Source organism: Triticum urartu, chromosome 6A, assembly GCF_056163025.1.
Source record: "Triticum urartu cultivar PI428250 chromosome 6A, HENAU_Tu73, whole genome shotgun sequence".
Taxonomy (NCBI): Eukaryota; Viridiplantae; Streptophyta; class Magnoliopsida; order Poales; family Poaceae; genus Triticum; species Triticum urartu.
This window is the reverse complement of record NC_141878.1, coordinates 577,552,098-577,570,934: the sequence shown is the minus strand read 5'-3', so window position 1 is coordinate 577,570,934 and position 18,837 is coordinate 577,552,098.

Genomic DNA, 18,837 nt, shown 5'->3' with positions numbered 1-18,837 from the left:
CCTCCTCACCGGCTGCAACCCTAGCTGCCTTTTGCTCATGCCTCATAAGCTTGTCCTTGTTGATTTCCTTAATCTGACGGCGCTGGATAGACTGGCACATTTTGAACATGTTGCTCAAGGTCTTGAACAGAGACTTCTTCTCACCTCTAGCAAAAACGGCCACAAAACCAACAGACTTGGCCTTACCACGAGGGATCCATGTAGTGGAGGACATGCCTGGAGTGAATGTAGCACAATCCTCAGGCCTAGGATTGCGCCCCTTCTCGATAGGAACATATGGAGCAGGAGCAGCTGGGGTCCAGTTAGAGTTGCACTTGGGAATGGAAGTCTTGTACGGATCAATGTACTTGGCTGGGCAGACAGTCTCAATCAAGGCCTAAATGAACGGAGCATAGATCAAGGACTTGTTCTCTTGAACACACTGACGGAGCTCATAGAACATGAAATCCAGAACATCCACCCTCTTCTTCTGATGCAGGTACACAAAAACATCCAACATGGAACTCCGAATGTTGTGGGAATCACCAGCCTTAGGAGTGAGTGTATACCTCAAGATATGGCGCATAGTTTCATAGAGAGGCACAAGGTCTTTGATGGACCTGGTGACAAACAACTTCTCCTGCTTGTAAGCGAATGCAATCTCATCCTTAGTGCGCTGCCCACTTTCACGAACTTTTCCAAACTCATCAGATGCAACCTCTTCATCAATGAAAGGATAAGGAATGATCTCTGAAAACTTAGCCATAGGAGCAGAGCACCGATGAGTCCCTGACATCCAAGTGAGGGTGTGAGCAGAGTCATCGGAGAATAACAAAGTGGCAAAGAACTACATCACCAAATCTTCATTGTATGGATGGTTGAATGTGACGAACAGAATGAGGCCCAACCTCCCAAGAGCTGAATACACACCGGGATATAGATGATCATTGTCGTGCAGACTCTCAGTATTCACTTGATTGTGCGGTGCAAACTTCTTCGACTTGGTCATGAGAAGCTCATGATAAACTCGTTGCTGAAACTCGTTCTTGAACCAGGGGTCCACTCCCAAACTACTGGCAGCCGCATAAGGTTGACTCTGTCTCTCAGCCCAAAGCTCTGGCTTGGTCCACTTGGCAAGAGGCATATTCCGGAGGTCTCGCTCGCCTGGAATGGCTTGCTCAGGACTAGACTCCTCTTCCTCCTCATCAACACGATCATCCTCTTCTTCTATCTCTGCATCATCATTGGGGTCGACATAGTGAGCATCATCTTGCGAGTCATACTCTTCCTCAGAATCATCGGAGGCCTCAACGACAGGCTGCTTGGAGGCAGCACGGCGAACAAGACCCTGCCCAGACCCAGACCCCTGCCCCATTGATACGTCTCCAACGTATCTATAATTTTTGATTGTTCCATGCTGTTATATTATCGATCTTGGATGTTTTATAATAATTTTATATCATTTTTTGGTACTAACCTATTGACATAGTGCCAAGTGCCAGTTGCTGTTTTCTGCATGTTTTTTACATCGCAGGAAATCGATACCAAACGGAGTCCAAATGCAACAAAACTTCACGGAGATTTTTTATGGACCAGAAGACACCCAATGGGCGAAGCCAGCGCCTGGGGATGCTCTGAGGGGAGCACAACCCACCAGGGCACGGCAGGAGGCCCAGGAGCGCCCTGGTGGGTTGTGCCCACCTCGGGTGCCCCTCAGACCGCCTCTTTGCTCTATAAATACCCCAATATTCCAGAAACCCTTGGGGAGTCGATGAAAATCAATTCCAGCTGCCGCAGAGTCCAGAACTGTCGGATGTGGGGTTCCGGCAAACCCTTAAGGTTCAAACACTGGGGTGCACGCGAAGTCTTTCCCTCCTACCGATCTACGCTCTAGCTCGCTAAGGTCTTGCGGACGAACTCGACGAAATCACAACACAGAAAGACACGGGGTTTATACTGGTTCGGGCCACCGTTGTGGTGTAATACCCTACTCCAGTGTGGTGGTGGTGGATTGCCTCTTGGGCTGATGATGAACAATACAAGGGGAAGAACAGCCTCCTGAGGTTGAGGTGTTCTTGTGCGTATGAACTTGTGGTGTGTAGATTCCCTCAAGCTAAGATGAGATGCCCTCAAGCTAAAATCAGATACCCCTACTATGGTGGTGGCTAGTCCTATTTATAGAGGCCCTGGTCCTCTTCCCAAATATTGAGCGGGAAGGGAGCCAACAATGGCGGGCTAATTTGAAGGGGGATAGCTAGTACAAGCTATCCTGACAAAAGCGGTCTTCGCCTGTGAAAGGCTCTGGTGGTGACGCCATCTTGGGCTCCACGATGACCTCCGTCTTGCCGTCCTTCTGGTCTTGGTCTCGTTGCACTAAAATGGAAACCTTTGCCTAGGGCCTCGGTACTCCTCGCTCGCGCTTGCCTCCTTAGCACCAAAGAGGAAATGAGGACGCTGCGCGCGTTGGCGCCCGCCTGGTGTTGTGCATCATGGTTCACGTCACGGGAGTCTTGTGAGGTTCGCCCCGCCTTGATATCTCCGCTCCTCGTGAGCCTGCCTGACCAGGCCGCTCCAGAGGAGGTCTTGCGTTGTCCGCCTCGCGAGGCTTGGACCCTCGTGAGGGTCTTGGGTGCCTTGTTGACGAAGATGGGTCGTACGACCTGCTGGCTCAGCCACGCCGTGGGCTGCAGGCAGGCAGGTCTGGGGACCCCCGTTCCCAGAACACCGACAGTAGCCCCCGGGCCTAAGGTGCGCGCGGGCTTGGCTTCGCGGCGAAGCCAAGGATCAAGTTCGGAGCACCACATGCCCCAAAAGCCCGCGGCCTCGGTTGGCGCCTGGCGGTTGATTGGATGTGGGCGTCTCGGCTTCCGCACGCTGCCCTGACGACTTCATGACTTGACAAGTCCCTGCGACATGCAAGGCAAACCATCATTACCTGCAATCGTGGGAGACACCGGTTGGCCTTTGATGTCTACTACACAACCTTCTTCTTGTAGACCTGTTGGGCCTCCAAGTGCAGAGGTTTGTAGGACAGTAGCAAATTTCCCTCAAGTGGATGATCTAAGGTTTATCAATACGTAGGAGGCGTAGGATGAAGATGGTCTCTCTCAAGCAACCCTGCAACCAAATAACAAAGAGTCTCTTGTGTCCCCAACACACCCAATACAATGGTAAATTGTATAGGTGCACTAGTTCGGCCAAGAGATGGTGATACAAGCAGTATATGGATAGTAGATAATAGTTTTTGTAATCTGAAAATATAAAAACAGCAAGGTAGCAAGTGATAAAAGTGAGCGTAAACGGTATTTCAATGTGTGGAAACAAGGCCTAGGGTTCATACTTTCACTAGTGTAAGTCCTCTCAACAATACTAACATAATTGGATCACATAACTATCCCTCAACATGCAACAAAGGGTCACTCCAAAGTCACTAATAGCGGAGAACGAACGAAGAGATTATGGTAGGGTACGAAACCACCTCAAAGTTATTCTTTCCAATCAATCCGTTGGGCTATTCCTATAAGTGTCACAAACAACCCTAGAGTTCGTACTAGAATAACACCTTAAGACACAAATCAACCAAAACCCTAATGTCACCTAGATACTCCAATGTCACCTCAAGTATCCGTGGGTATGATTATACGATATGCATCACACAATCTCAGATTCACCTATTCAACCAACACAAAGGACCTCAAAGAGTGCCCCAAAGTTTCTACCGGATAATCACGACGAAAATGTGTGCCAACCCCTATGCATAGGTTCATGGACCCGCAAGTTGGTCACCTTAACATACATCAAGTGGCACGCGGTATCCCATTGTCACAACAGACATCCACGGCAAGACATACATCAAGTGTTCTCAAATCTTTAAAGACTCAAACCGATAAGATTACTTCAAAGGGGAAACTCGATTCATTACAAGAGAGAAGAGGGGGGAAGAAACATCATAGGATCCAAATATAATAGCAAAGCTCGCGATACATCAAGATCGTATCATCTCAAGAACACGAGAGAGAGAGATCAAACACATAGCTACTGGTACATACCCTCAGCCCCGAGGGAGAACTACTCCCTCTTCGTCATGGAGAGCACCGGGATGATGAAGATGGCCACCGGAGAAGGATTGCCCCCTCCGGCAGGGTGCCGGAACGGGTCTAGATTGGTTTTCGATGGCTACGGAGGCTTCTGGCGGCGGAACTCCCGATCTATTGTTCGTTCTGGAAGTTTTAGGTCACGTGGGTATATATGGGTGCAGGGAGGACGCCGGAGGAGCCGCGGGGGTCCCACGAGACAGGGGGGCGCGCCCTAGGGGGGGTGCCCCCCACCCTCGTGAGCACCTCGTGTCTCCCCTGACGTGGGGTCCAAGTCCATCAGGTGTGTTTCCTTCCAAAAATAACTTCTCCAGTTGATTTCGTTCCGTTTCGACTCCGTCTGATATTCCTTTTCTTTGAAACACTGAAATAGGCATAAAACAGCAAATCTGGGCTGGGCCTCCGGTTAATAGGTTAGTCCCAAAAGTAATATAAAAGTGGATAATAAAGCCCAATATTGCCCAAAACAGTAGATAATATAGCATGGAGCAATCAAAAATTATAGATACGTTGGAGACGTATCAAGCATCCCCAAGCTTAATTCCTCCTCGTCCTCAAGTAGGTAAAAGATAAAAAGATAATTTTTGATGTGGAATGCTAGTTGGCATAATTTCAATGTAATTCTTCTTACTTGTGATATGAATATTCAGATCTGAAAGATTCAAGACAAAAGTTCATATTGACATAAAAATAATAATACTTCAAGCATAGTAACTTAGCAATCATGTCTTCTCAAAATAACATGGCTAAAGAAAGCTATCCCTACAAAATCATATAGTCTGGCTATGCTCCATCTTCACCACACAAAGTATTTAAATCATGCACAACCCCGATGATAAGCCAAGCAATTGTTTCATACTTTTGATGTTCTCAAACTTTTTCAATCTTCACGCAATACATGAGCGTGAGCCATGGACATAGCACTATAGGTGGAATAGAATGGTGGTTGTGGAGAAGACAAAAAGGAGAAGATAGTCTCACATCAACTAGGCGTATCAATGGGCTATGGAGATGCCCATCAACAGATATCAATGTGAGTGAGTAGGGATTGCCATGCAACGGATGCACTAGAGCTATAAGTATATGAAAGCTCAAAAAGAAACTAAGTGGGTGTGCATCCAACTTGCTTGCTCATGAATACCTAGGGTAATTTGAGGAAGCCCATCATTGGAATATACAAGCCAAGTTCTATAATGAAAATTCCCACTAGTATATGAAAGTGACAACATAAGAGACTCTCTATATGAAGAACATGGTGCTACTTTGAAGCACAAGTGTGGTAAAAGGATAGTAGCATTGTCCCTTTTTTGGCCTTTCTTTTTTTATTTGGCCTTTCTCTTTTTTATTTTTTTATTTGGCCTTTTTTGCCTTTTTTTTTGGGACAATGCTCTATTGAATTATGATCATCACACTTCTATTTATTTACAACTCGAGATACAACTCGATACTAGAACAAAGATGACTCTATATGAATGCCTCCGGCAGTGTACCGGGATATGCAATGAATCAAGAGTGACAAGTATGAAAGAATCATGAACAGTGGCTTTGCCACAAATACTATGTCAACTACATGATCATGCTAAGCAATATGACAATGATGAATGTGTCATGATGAACTAGATGGTGGAAGGTTCCATGGCAATATATCTCGGAATGGCTATGGAAATGCCATAATAGGTAGGTATGGTGGCTGTTTTGAGGAAGGTATATGGTGGGTTTATGGTACCGGCGAAAGTTGCGCGGTACTAGAGAGGCTAGCAATGGTGGAAGGGTGAGAGTGCGTATAATCCATGGACTCAACATTAGTCATAAAGAACTCACATACTTATTGCAAAAATCTATTAGTTATCGAAACAAAGTACTACGCGCATGCTCCTAGGGGGATAGATTGGTAGGAAAAGACCATCGCTCGTCCCCGACCGCCACACATAAGGAAGACAATCAATAAATAAATCATGCTCCGACTTCATCACATAACGGTTCACCATACGTGCATGCTACAGGAATCACAAACTTCAACACAAGTATTTCTCAAATTCACAACTACTCAACTAGCATGACTCTAATATCACCATATCCATATCTCAAAACAATCATCAAGCATCAAACTTCTCATAGTATTCAACACACTCATAAGAGAATTTTATTATTCTTGAATACCTAGCATATTAGGATTTTAAGCAAATTACCATGCTATTTGAGACTCTCAAAATAATCTAAGTGAAGCATGAGAGTTATCTATTTATTCAAAATAAAACTACCACCATGCTCTAAAAGATATAAGTGAAGCACTAGAGAAAATGACAAACTACTCCAAAAGATATAAGTGAAGATCAATGAGTAGTCGAATAATTATGCAACCATGTGAAGACTCTCTAACATTTAATAATTTCAGATCTTGGTACTCTATTCAAATAGGAAGCAAAGCAAAAGAAAATGACATCTAAGAATAGCAAACATCATGTGAAGAAGCAAAAACTTAGGATCAACCGATACTAACCGATAGTTGTTGAAGAAGAAAGGTGGGATGCCAACTGGGGCATCCCCAAGCTTAGATGCTTGAGACTTCTTGAAATATTATCTTGGGGTGCCTTGGGCATCCCCAAGCTTGAGCTTTTGTGTCTCCTTAATTCCTCTCATATCACGGTCTCCCTAAATCTCAAAAGCTTCATCCACACAAAACTCAACAAGGACTCGTGAGATAAGTTAGTATAAACCATTGCAAAAACCTTATCATACTCTACTGTAGCAAACCGCTAAAATTATTATTCAACATTGCATACTAAATGCCTCTGCATATTTAATAGTCCTATCCTCAAATAGAATCATTAAAGAAGCAACCATATGCAAACAATGCAAACATAACAGCAATCTGCCTAAACTGGATAGTCTGTAAAGAATACTGCAACATCCATACTTCCCTAGCTCCAAAAATTATGAAATAAAATTCCCACTGTAGTAAATTTATTAGATCTTAATATTAAAAAGGTTCCAACATTTTATCACATTCTGACTTTTCTAGGGAATTATTGCAACAGCGGGAGGGGGGCCGAGCCCCCGTTGCCCATCTCTTCCTCGCTTGCTCGCGTCTCTGCTCCATTGCTTGCGGCGCTGACAACAATGGCGCCCATCAGAAGGTTTTCCGCCGAAGGGAAAGGGAAAGCTCCCCATGATGATCCGGGGCCACTTCCGCCGAAGAAGAGGTCGATCCATCGCCGTGACGAAGCCGCCATGCAAGTGGTGACGGGGTCTTGGTACGAGCGGCCTCCACTGGGGTACCCGCTACCCTTGCATGCCCGAGCAGGGGGCTCAGGAGGTAGGAGCGATGAGCAGCGCCGCATCCGGGGTCACCGTGCCACGACGACGCGTGCCGTCCACACTCTCCTTCAAGGTCTTCGACGCCGCGGGCCGCCGCCTGGAGTGCTGCTCCGGAGAGGAGCGCGAGACTGATACGCGCTCCGCTCGCGACTACTCCAGCAGCAGCAGCCCTTGGGAGTCCAGCAGCTCTCCCGAGCTCTATGGGACTCCGGAGACGAGCGACGAGAGCTACATGCCCCCGAGCTCTCGCCGCGCTCGGAGCAGGGCTGCAGCGTCCGGCCGCCGCTGATCTTGATGGGGTTGGCGCCAGCCTCCCGTGGCCCACTGTTGATGATGGCGTCTGCCACGGGAGGGTGTAGATAGGATTCCCCTTAGTATCAGCTTTTGTTTCCTGCGAAGAATCATGAATCACCCCGTGGGGGCATGTAAGGATCTGCAATGCCTTTGTACTTATCTTCCTTTTTATGAAGATTTGATGAATGTGTGTCTCGTTAAGGCTCGGTTCCCCTTCCTTTCCTCGCGATAGCTTGTTGCTCTACGCTGATGGGTCCCGGTCCCAAGGCGGCTACAGCCGTCGCTGGTATGCCAGGTCGCGATGCCGTGGTCAAGGCCAGGAGGTGCGCGGCCCGAGGTCCAGTAAGAGCCCCTGAGGCGCGATGCTCAGGAGGTCCCCCTTAGCGCCCAAGCGGCCATGGTAAGGAAAGAAAGGAAGATGACTTGGCCGCTACGGGGTTGCGGCATGGTGTGAGCGACTACTAGGCCCAAATATTTAGCCGATCCGAGGGCGAGACTTATCTTGCTGACTTCGCGGTGATTCCTGATGTTGCGCTAGGGCTGCGCGCCAACTTATGTGACATAGCTAGGCCGGTCCGTACGAGTTTTCCTTCCCCCGAGCTCTTCTTAGTACTCTACGTCCTCAGGTCCCGGCCCTCGAGCGAGCTCAGCCGCCACTGGTATGCCAGGTCGCGATGCCGTGGTCAAGGCCAGGGGTGAGGGCTGGAGAGCCAGTAAGAGCTCCTGAGTCGTGATGCTCTGGAACCCCCCTTTTAACACGCAAGCGATTTGCACGAGAGGAAAGGAGACTCGTGGTGCCGCCTGCTATCCTTCCCGCGGGGTCCCTATGGACAGGCACAAGAAGAAACATGGCTTGCCGTTACTGCCACCTGCCTGCCGCTGGTTGGTCCGGAGGAAGTGAAGGCACTGATGGCCTGGTGAGGTGACGGGCGCAGGGCGTGCCGCGAGCCAGAGCTCGACCACTCAGATTTGTCAACGTGGCAGGGACAGACCCATGCACCAACGCCGTGCCTGTGAGGAGTCCCCGTGGGAGGCGATGATTGAGCAGGTGATAACCATAGGCAGGTTAAGCAGGGAGAGCAGATCAACTTAGGTAAATGCAGGAAGATACATGCCACCGGGTCCGGCCCGAGAGGCTTGGGGATGATGTAGCCCGAGGGGCGCCCCCAACAAGGTAAACTATAGACTTAAGCAAAATGGATACATGCCACAGGGACGGACCCATGTAGCCTGGGAATAATGCAGCCTGAGGGGCGCTCCCACCTTAAATGAACTTGGTAGATGTCACCTGGTTCTGTAGACGAAGTAGAGTTGGTGTAGCTAAAGCCACGCGTTGAAGGAATGGCTCCTCATGAGCCACCGGGACCCTGAGGGCTCTGGGGGCTCGGGAGGCTCTGGGGGCTCAGGAGGTTCCCTACAGACCATCCCCATCTCCTCCAGAACGGCGTGGAACCTGGCCTCCTGAGCTGCCAGGGCTTGCCGCACATTGCGCTGATAGGCCGATGCCACGCTCGGCAAGCCGAAGGGCATGCGAACACAGCTGTGTGGTGGACCCTCACAGCGGCCTGCACGTGATGGCCAGACGCGTTCCTGCGATGCGGCCCTGTTGAGCCCTGGGACGTCGACTGATACGTCTCCAACGTATCTATAATTTTTGATTGCTCCATGCTATATTATCTACTGTTTTGGACTATATTGGGCTTTATTTTCCACTTTTATATTATTTTTCGGACTAACCTATTAACCGGAGGCCCAGCCCAGAATTGCTGTTTTTTTGCCTATTTCAGTGTTTCGCAGAAACAAAATATCAAACGGAATGAAACCTTCGGAAACGTGATTTTCTCATCAGATAAGATCCAGGAGGAGACTTGGACCCTCCGTCAAGAAAGCCACGAGGCGGCCACGAGGGTGGAGGGCGCCCCCCTAGGGTGCGCCCCCTGCCTCGTGGGCCCCTCGAAGCTCCACCAACGTACTTCTTCCTCCTATATATACCTACGTACCCCCAAACGATCGGGGACGGAGCCAAAAACCTAATTCCACCACCGCAACTTTCTGTATCCACGAGATCCCATCTCGGGGCCTGTTCCGGAGTTCCGCCAGAGTGGGCATCGATCACGGAGGGCTTCTACACCATCATCCAAGCCCCTCCGATGAAGTGTGAGTAGTTTACTTTAGACCTACGGGTCCATAGTTAGTAGCTAGATGGCTTCTTCTCTCTTTTTGGATCTCAATACAATGTTCCCCCCTCTCTCATGGAGATCTATTCGATGTAATCTTCTTTTTGCAGTGTGTTTGTTGAGACCGATGAATTGTGGGTTTATGATCAACTCTATCTATGAATAATATTTGAATCTTCTCTGAATTCTTTTATGTACGATTGGTTATCTTTGCAAGTCTCTTCGAATTATCAGTTTGGTTTGGTCTACTAGATTGGTTGTTCTTACCATGGGAGAAGTGCTTAGCTTTGGGTTCGATCTTGCGGTGTCCTTTCCCAGTGACAGAAGGGGCAGCAAGGCACGTGTTGTATCGTTGCCATCGAGGATAACAAGATGGGTTTTTTATCATATTGCATGAAACTATCCCTCTACATCATGTCATCTTGCTTAAGGCGTTACTCTGTTTTTAACTTAATACTCTAGATGCATGCTGGATAGCGGTCGATGAGTGGAGTAATAGTAGTAGATGCAGGCAGGAGTCAGTCTACTTGTCTCGGACGTGATGCCTATATACATGATCATACCTAGATATTCTCATAACTATGCTCAATTTTGTCAATTGCTCAACAGTAATTTGTTCACCCCCCGTAGAATACTTATGCTCTTGAGAGAAGCCACTAGTGAAACCTATGGCCCCCGGGTCTCTTTCTCATCATATTAATCTCCATCACTTTATTATTGCTTTGCTTTTACTTTGATTTTAATTTTTAATTTGCATATTTATACCAAAAATACCAAAAATATTATTTATCATCTCTATCAGATCTCACTTTCATAAGTGACCATGAAGGGATTGACAACCCCTAAGCGCGTTGGTTGCGTTGAGCTATTGTTTTTGTGTAGGTACGAGGAACTCGCGCGTAGCCTCCTACTAGATTGATACCTTGGTTCTAAAAAACTGAGGGAAATACTTACGCTACTTTGTTGCATCATCCTCTCCTCTTCGGGGAAATCCAACGCAGTGCTCATGAGGTAGCAAGAAGAATTTCTGGCGCCGTTGCCGGGGAGTCTGCGCAAAAGTCAACATACCAAGTACCCATCACAATCCCTATTCCCCGCATTACATTATTTGCCATTTGCCTCTCGTTTTCCTCAACCCCACTTCACCCTTGCCGTTTTATTCGCCCTCTCTATCTATCCTCCCTCTCTATTTGACTCTTTTGCTCGTTTGCTTTTTGATTGCTCGTGTGTTGGATTGCTTGTTTGTTGTGATGGCTCAAGATAATACTAAATTGTGTGACTTCACCAATACCAACAATAAAGATTTCCTTAGCACTCCGATTGCTCCTCTTACTGATGCTGAATCTTGTGAAATTAATGCTGCTTTGCTGAATCTTGTCATGGAAGATCCGTTTTCCGGCCTTCCTAGTGAAGATGCCGCTACCCATCTTAATAGCTTCATTGATTTGTGTGACATGCAAAAGAAGAAATATGTCGATAATGATATTGCTAAATTGAAGCTATTTCCTTTTTCACTTAGAGATCGTGCTAAAGCTTGGTTTTCATCTTTGCCTAAAAATAGTATTGATTCATGGAACAAGTGCAAAGATGCTTTTATCTCTAAGTATTTTCCTCCCGCTAAGATCATCTCTCTTAGAAACGATATTATGAATTTTAAGCAACTTGATCATGAACATGTTGCACAAGCTTGGGAGAGAATGAAATTAATGATACATAATTGCCCTACTCATGGTTTGAATTTGTGGATGATTATACAAAATTTTTATGCCGGATTGAATTTTGCTTCTAGAAATCTTTTAGATTCGGCCGTGGGAGGCACTTTTATGGAAATCACTTTAGGAGATGCTACTAAACTCCTAGATAATATTATGGTTAATTATTCTCAATGGCATATTGAAAGATCTACTAATAAAAAGGTGCATGCGATAGAAGAAATTAATGTTTTGAGTGGAAAGATGGATGAACTTATGAAATTATTTGCTAATAAGAGTGTTTCTTCTGATCCTAATGATATGCCCTTGTCTACTTTGAGTGAGAATAACAATGAATCTATGGATGTGAATTTTTTTGGTAGGAACAATTTTGGTAACAGCGCGTATAGAGGAAATTTCAATCCTAGGCCTTATCCTAGTAATCCCTCTAATAATTATGGTAATTCCTACAACAATTCTTATGTAAATTATAATAAGATTCCCTCTGATTTTGAATCTAATATTAAATAATTTAGTACTTCGCAAAAGAATTTTAATGCTATCATTGAAGAAAAATTGCTTAAGATTGATGATTTGGCTAGGAACGTTGATAGAATCGCTCTTGATGTTGATTCTTTGAAACTTAGATCTATTCCACCTAAGCATGATATCAATGAGTCTCTCAAAGTCATGAGAATTTCCATTGATGAGTGCAAGGAAAGAACCGCTAGGACGCGTGCTATGAAAGATGCCTTTATTAAAGCGTGTTCTTCTAGTTCCTATGAAAATAATGATGAAGATCTAAAAGTTATTGATGTGTCCCCTATTAAACCTTTGTTTTGCAATATTAATCTTGATAATTATGGGACTGAATATGATCCACCTTTACCTAGAAGGCGTTCTAAAAATTCGGAGTGTTTAGATCTTGATGGTGAAATTGATAAAAGTGGGAATAAAAGAAATAAAACCCTAGATGATGCTAAACCCACTATATTGGATCTCAAGGAATTTAATTATGAAAATTGCTCTTTAACTGATTGTATTTCCTTGTTGCAATCCTTTCTAAAATCTCCTCATGCTTATAGTCAAAATAAAGCCTTTACCGAACATATCGTTGATGCCTTGATGCAATCTTATGAAGAAAAACTTGAGTTGAAAGTTTCTATCCCTAGAAAACTTTATGATGAGTGGTAACCTACTATTAAAATTAATTTAAAGATTATGAGTTTTATGCTTTGTGTGATTTGGGTGCTAGTGTCTCTACTATTCCCAAAACTTTGTGTGATTTGCTAGATTTCCGTGATTTTGATGATTGCTCTCTAAACTTGCATCTTGCGGATTCCACTATTAAGAAAGCTATGGGAAGAATTAATGATGTTCTTATTGTTGAAAATAGGAATTATGTGCCCGTAGATTTTATCGTTCTTGATATAGATTGCAATCCTTCTTGCCCTATTATTCTCGGTAGACCTTTCCTTAGAACGGTTGGTGCAATTATTGATATGAAGGAAGGGAATATTAGATTTCAATTTACATTAAAAAAGGACATGGAACACTTCCCTAGAAATAAAATAAAATTACCATATGAATCTATCATGAGAGCCACTTATGGATTGCCTACCAAAGATGGCAATACCTAGATCTATTCTTGCTTGTTATGCCTAGCTAGGGGCGTTAAACGATAGCGCTTGTTGGGAGGCAACCCAATTTTATTTTTATTCCTTGATTTTTTCTCCTGTTTAGTAATAAATAATTTATTTAGCCTCTGTTTTGGTTGTGTTTTTTTGTTTAATTAGTGTTTGTGCCAAGTAGAACCGTTGGGAAGACTTGGGGAAAGTCTTGTTGAACTTGCTGTAAAAAAACAGAAACTTTAGCGCTCACGAGAACTGCTTTCATTTTTATTTGGAAAGTGTTATTTAGTTAATTATTTTTGAAGATGATTAATAGATAAAATCCTCACGTCCAGAAATTTATTTTAGAATTTTTGGGGTTCCAGATCTTGCGCTAGCTACAGATTACTACAGACTGCTCTGTTTTTGACAGATTCTGTTTTTCGTGTGTTGTTTGCTTATTTTGATGAATCTATGGCTAGTAAAATAGTTTATAATCCATAGATAAGTTGGAATACAGTAGGTTTAACACCAATATAAATAAAGAATGAGTTCATTACAGTACCTTGAAGTGGTCTTTTGTTTTCTTTCGCTAACGGAGCTCACAAGTTTTCTACTTTAAGTTTTGTGTTGTGAAGTTTTCAAGTTTTGGGTAAAGATTTGATGGATTATGGAACAAGGAGTGGCAAGAGCCTAAGCTTGGGGATGCCCATGGCACCCCCAAGATAATCTAAGGACACCTAAAATCCAAAGCTTGGGGATGCCCCGGAAGGCATCCCCTCTTTCGTCTACTTCTATCGGTAACTTTACTTGGAGCTATATTTTTGTTCACCACATGATATGTGTTTTGCTTGGAGCATCTTTTATGATTTGAGTCTTTGCTTGTTAGTTTACCATAATCATCCTTGCTGTACACACCTTTTGAGAGAGCCATACATGATTTGGAATTTGATAGAATACTCTATGTGCTTCACTTATATCTTTTGAGCTTTATAATTTTGCTCTAGTGCTTCACTTATATCTTTTAGAGCATGGTGGTGGATTTGTTTTATAGAAACTATTGATCTCTCATGCTTCACTTATATTATTTTGAGAGTCTTAATAGCATGGTAATTTGCTTAAAATCCTAATATGCTTGGTATGCAAGATTAATAATAAAACTTTCTTATGAGTGTGTTGAATACTAAGAAAAGTTTGATGCTTGATGATTGTTTTGAGATATGGAGGTAATAATATCAAAGTCATGCTAGTTGAGTAGTTGTGAAATTGAGAAATACTTGTGTTGAGGTTTGCATGTCCCGTAGCATGCACGTATGGTAAACGTTATGCAACAAATTTGAAACATGAGGTGTTATTTGATTGTCTTCCTTATGAGTGGTGGTCGGGGACGAGCGATGGTCTTTTCCTACCAATCTATCCCCCTAGGAGCATGCGCGTAGTGCCAAGGTTTTTTATGACTTGTAGATTTTTGCAATAAGTATGTGAGTTCTTTATGACTAATGTTGAGTCCATGGATTATACGCACTCTCACCCTTCCATCCTTGCTAGCCTCTTCGGTACCGTGCATTGCCCTTTCTCACATTGAGAGTTGGCGCAAACTTCGCTGGTGCATCCAAACCCCGTGATATACGCTCTTTCACACATAAACCTCCTTATATCTTCCTCAAAACAGCCACCATACCTACCTATTATGGCATTTCCATAGCCATTCCGGGATATATTGCCATGCAACTTTCCATCATTCCGTTCATCATGACACATTCATCATTGTCATATTGCTTAGCATGATCATGTAGTTGACATAGTATTTGTGGCAAAGCCACCGTTCATAATTCTTTCATACATGTCACTCTTGGTTCATTGCATATCCCGGTACACCGCCGGAGGCATTCATATAGAGTCATCTTTGTTCTAGTATCGAGTTGTAATCATTGAGTTGTAAATAAATAGAAGTGTGATGATCATCATTATTAGAGCATTGTCCCAAGTGAGGAATAAAAAAGGCCAAAAAAGAGAAGGCCCAAAAAAAGAGAAAGGCCATAAAAAAGAAAAGGCCCAAAAAAATGAGAGAAAAAGAGAGAAGGGACAATGTTACTATCCTTTTACCACACTTGTGCTTCAAAGTAGCACCATGATCTTCATAGTAGAGAGTCTCTCATGTTATCACTTTCATATACTAGTGGGAATTTTTCATTATAGAACTTGGCTTGTATATTCCAACAATGGGCCTCCTCAAGTGCCCTAGGTGTTCGTGAGCAAGCAAGTTGGATGCACACCCACTAGTTTCTTTTGTTGAGCTTTCATACATTTATAGCTCTAGTGCATCCGTTTCATGGCAATCCCTGCTCCTTGCATTAACATCAATCGGTGGGCATCTCCATAGCCCATTGATTAGCCTCATTGATGTGAGACTTTCTCCTTTTTTGTCTTCTCCACATAACCCCCCTCATTATATTCTATTCCACCTATAGTGCTATGTCCATGGCTCGCGCTCATATATTGCGTGAAAGTTTATAGGTTTGAGATTACTAAAGTATGAAACAATTGCTTGGCTTGTCATCGGGGTTGTGCATGATGAGAGCATTCTTGTGTGACGAAAATGAAACATGACTAAACTATATGATTTTGTAGGGATGAACTTTCTTTGGCCATGTTATTTTGAGAAGACATAATTGCTTAGTTAGTATGCTTGAAGTATTATCATTTTTATGTCAATATGAACTTTTGTCATGAATCTTTCGGATCTGAATATTCATACCACAATTAAGAAGAATTACATTAAAATTATGCCAAGTAGCACTCCACATCAAAATTTTTGTTTTTATCATTTACCTACTCGAGGACGAGCAGGAATTAAGCTTGGGGATGCTTGATACGTCTCCAACATATCTATAATTTTTGATTGCTCCATGCTATATTATCTACTGTTTTGGACTATATTGGGCTTTATTTTCCACTTTTATATTATTTCTGGGACTAACCTATTAACTGGAGGCCCAGCCCAGAATTGCTGTTTTTTTGCCTATTTCAGTGTTTCGGAGAAACAAAATATCAAACGGAATGAAACCTTCGGAAACGTGATTTTCTCATCAGATAAGATCCAGGAGACTTGGACCCTCCGTCAAGAAAGCTACGAGGCAGCCACGAGGGTGGAGGGCGCGCCCCCCTAGGGCGCGTCCCCTGCCTCGTGGGCCCCTCGAAGCTCCACCGACGTACTTCTTCCTCCTATATATACCTACGTACCCCCAAACGATCGGGGACGGAGCCAAAAACCTAATTCCACCGCCGCAACTTTCTGTATCCACAAGATCCCATCTTGGGGCCTGTTCCGGAGCTCCGCCGGAGCGGGCATCGATCACGGAGGGCTTCTACATCATCATCCAAGCCCCTCCGATGAAGTGTGAGTAGTTTACTTCAGACCTACGGGTCCATAGTTAGTAGCTAGATGGCTTCTTCTCTCTTTTTGGATCTCAATACAATGTTCCCGCCCTCTCTCATGGAGATCTATTCGATGTAATCTTCTTTTTGCGGTGTGTTTGTTGAGACCGATGAATTGTGGGTTTATGATCAAGTCTATCTATGAATAATATTTGAATCTTCTCTGAATTCTTTTATGTATGATTGGTTATCTTTGCAAGTCTCTTCAAATTATCAGTTTGGTTTGGCCTACTAGATTGGTTGTTCTTGCCATGGGAGAAGTGCTTAGCTTTGGGTTCGATCTTGCGGTGTCATTTCCCAGTGACAGAAGGGGCAGCAAGGCACGTGTTGTATCGTTGCCATCGAGGATAACAAGATGGGTTTTTTATCATATTGCATGAAACTATCCCTCTACATCATGTCATCTTGCTTAAGGCGTTACTCTGTTTTTAACTTAATACTCTAGATGCATGCTGGATAGCGGTCGATGAGTGGAGTAATAGTAGTAGATGCAGGCAGGAGTCGGTCTACTTGTGTCGGACATGATGCCTATATACATGATCATACCTAGATATTCTCATAACTATGCTCAATTATGTCAATTGCTCAACATTAATTTGTTCACCCCCCGTAGAATACTTATGCTCTTGAGAGAAGCCACTAGTGAAACCTATGGCCCCCGAGTCTCTTTCTCATCATATTAGTCTCCATCACTTTATTATTGCTTTGCTTTTACTTTTTACTTTGCATCTTTATACCAAAAATACCAAAAATATTATTTATCATCTCTATCAGATCTCACTTTCGTAAGTGACCGTGAAGGGATTGACAACCCCTAAGTGCGTTGGTTGTGTTGAGCTATTGTTTTTGTGTAGGTACGAGGGACTCGCGTGTAGCCTTCTACTGGATTGATACCTTGGTTCTCAAAAACTGAGGGAAATACTTACGCTACTTTGCTGCATCATCCTCTCCTCTTTGGGGAAATCCAACGCAGTGCTCAAGAGGTAGCATCGACGCAGACGCGTAGCTCAGCACCCTCACCTGGATGGTGAGCCGCACTCCGTGAGCGGCTGTCGCCGTGCATGGCTCTTGCGTCTTGTAGCTCTTGGATGGTCTCGGTGATGAACTCCTGAGCGGTGGGCACTCCTTGCCCTGTGCTCTCCTGAGGGTCGCGTGCCGCGAAGCACGCCTTCAAGTGGTGCCCAAGCGCCTCCCTCGTGAGGTTGACAAGGTCCGAGGCCCTCCAGAAGAGAGCCCCCGAGTCCTGCCTGAGGAGGGCGCCGGGTACGCTTTCCTATGCGGTGGAGGGAGGCGCCCCTAGAGTGGGCGCTGATCCTGACGAGGCTCCTGTCGTTACGCCATCTACTTGGGGTCCTGCGCGGCATGGCAGCTTCTTCTTGGGGATGGTCTCCCGAGGGCCTTCACTTCTGTTGTCAGGGTTGTCGATTGCTGCGGCTTGGAAGGCGCGCTCAAGGGAGCACACCGCATCCCTTTCTTCACATGGGACTGTGATGATTCCACCGCTTCCTGGCATCTTGAGAACATTGTAGCCGTGGTGAGTGACTGCCATGAACTTGGCCAGGGCTGGATACCCGAGGATGGCATTGTACGGCAGGCGGATGTGCGTGACGTTGAAGTCGATGAGCTTGGTGCGGTAGTTCTTGCGCTCCCCGAAGGTGACAGGCAGGCGGACTTGCCCTATCAGTGTGGTGGAACCGTCAGTCACTCCTGAGAAAGGCTTGGTTGGCTGGAGCTACTCATAGGGCACTTGGAGGTTGTCGAACGTGTCGACGGATAGGACGTTGAGCCCTGCGCCACCGTCGATGAGAGTCTTGGTGACTTGCACATTGCTGATGACTGGGGAGCACAACATAGGGAGTGCGCCAGCGGTGGCTGCGCACTTGAGCTGGTCTGCCGAGTCGAAGGTGATGGCACATTGGGACAACCTGAGCGGGCGCGTGGCCTCGAGCTTGGGGAGCACCTCGTTCACCTCGCGAGCGAACTGTTTGAAGATGCGCTGAGAGGCTGGGGCCTGAGCACCGCCCAAGATGCAAGCAATCGTACGCGGCTCCTGGAAGCCCCCAGCTCCCTCGTCCTGGTGGTGGTCCTCGCAGACGAAGGTGACGTGGTCAACGATGGCGATGGGGGCGTTGCCGACGGCGGCGATGATTCCGACGAAGATGATGACGATGCGAGCGAGTGACGCGTCCATGGACGATGCAGCGAGTGATATCTCTGGCTGATCCCATATTCTCCT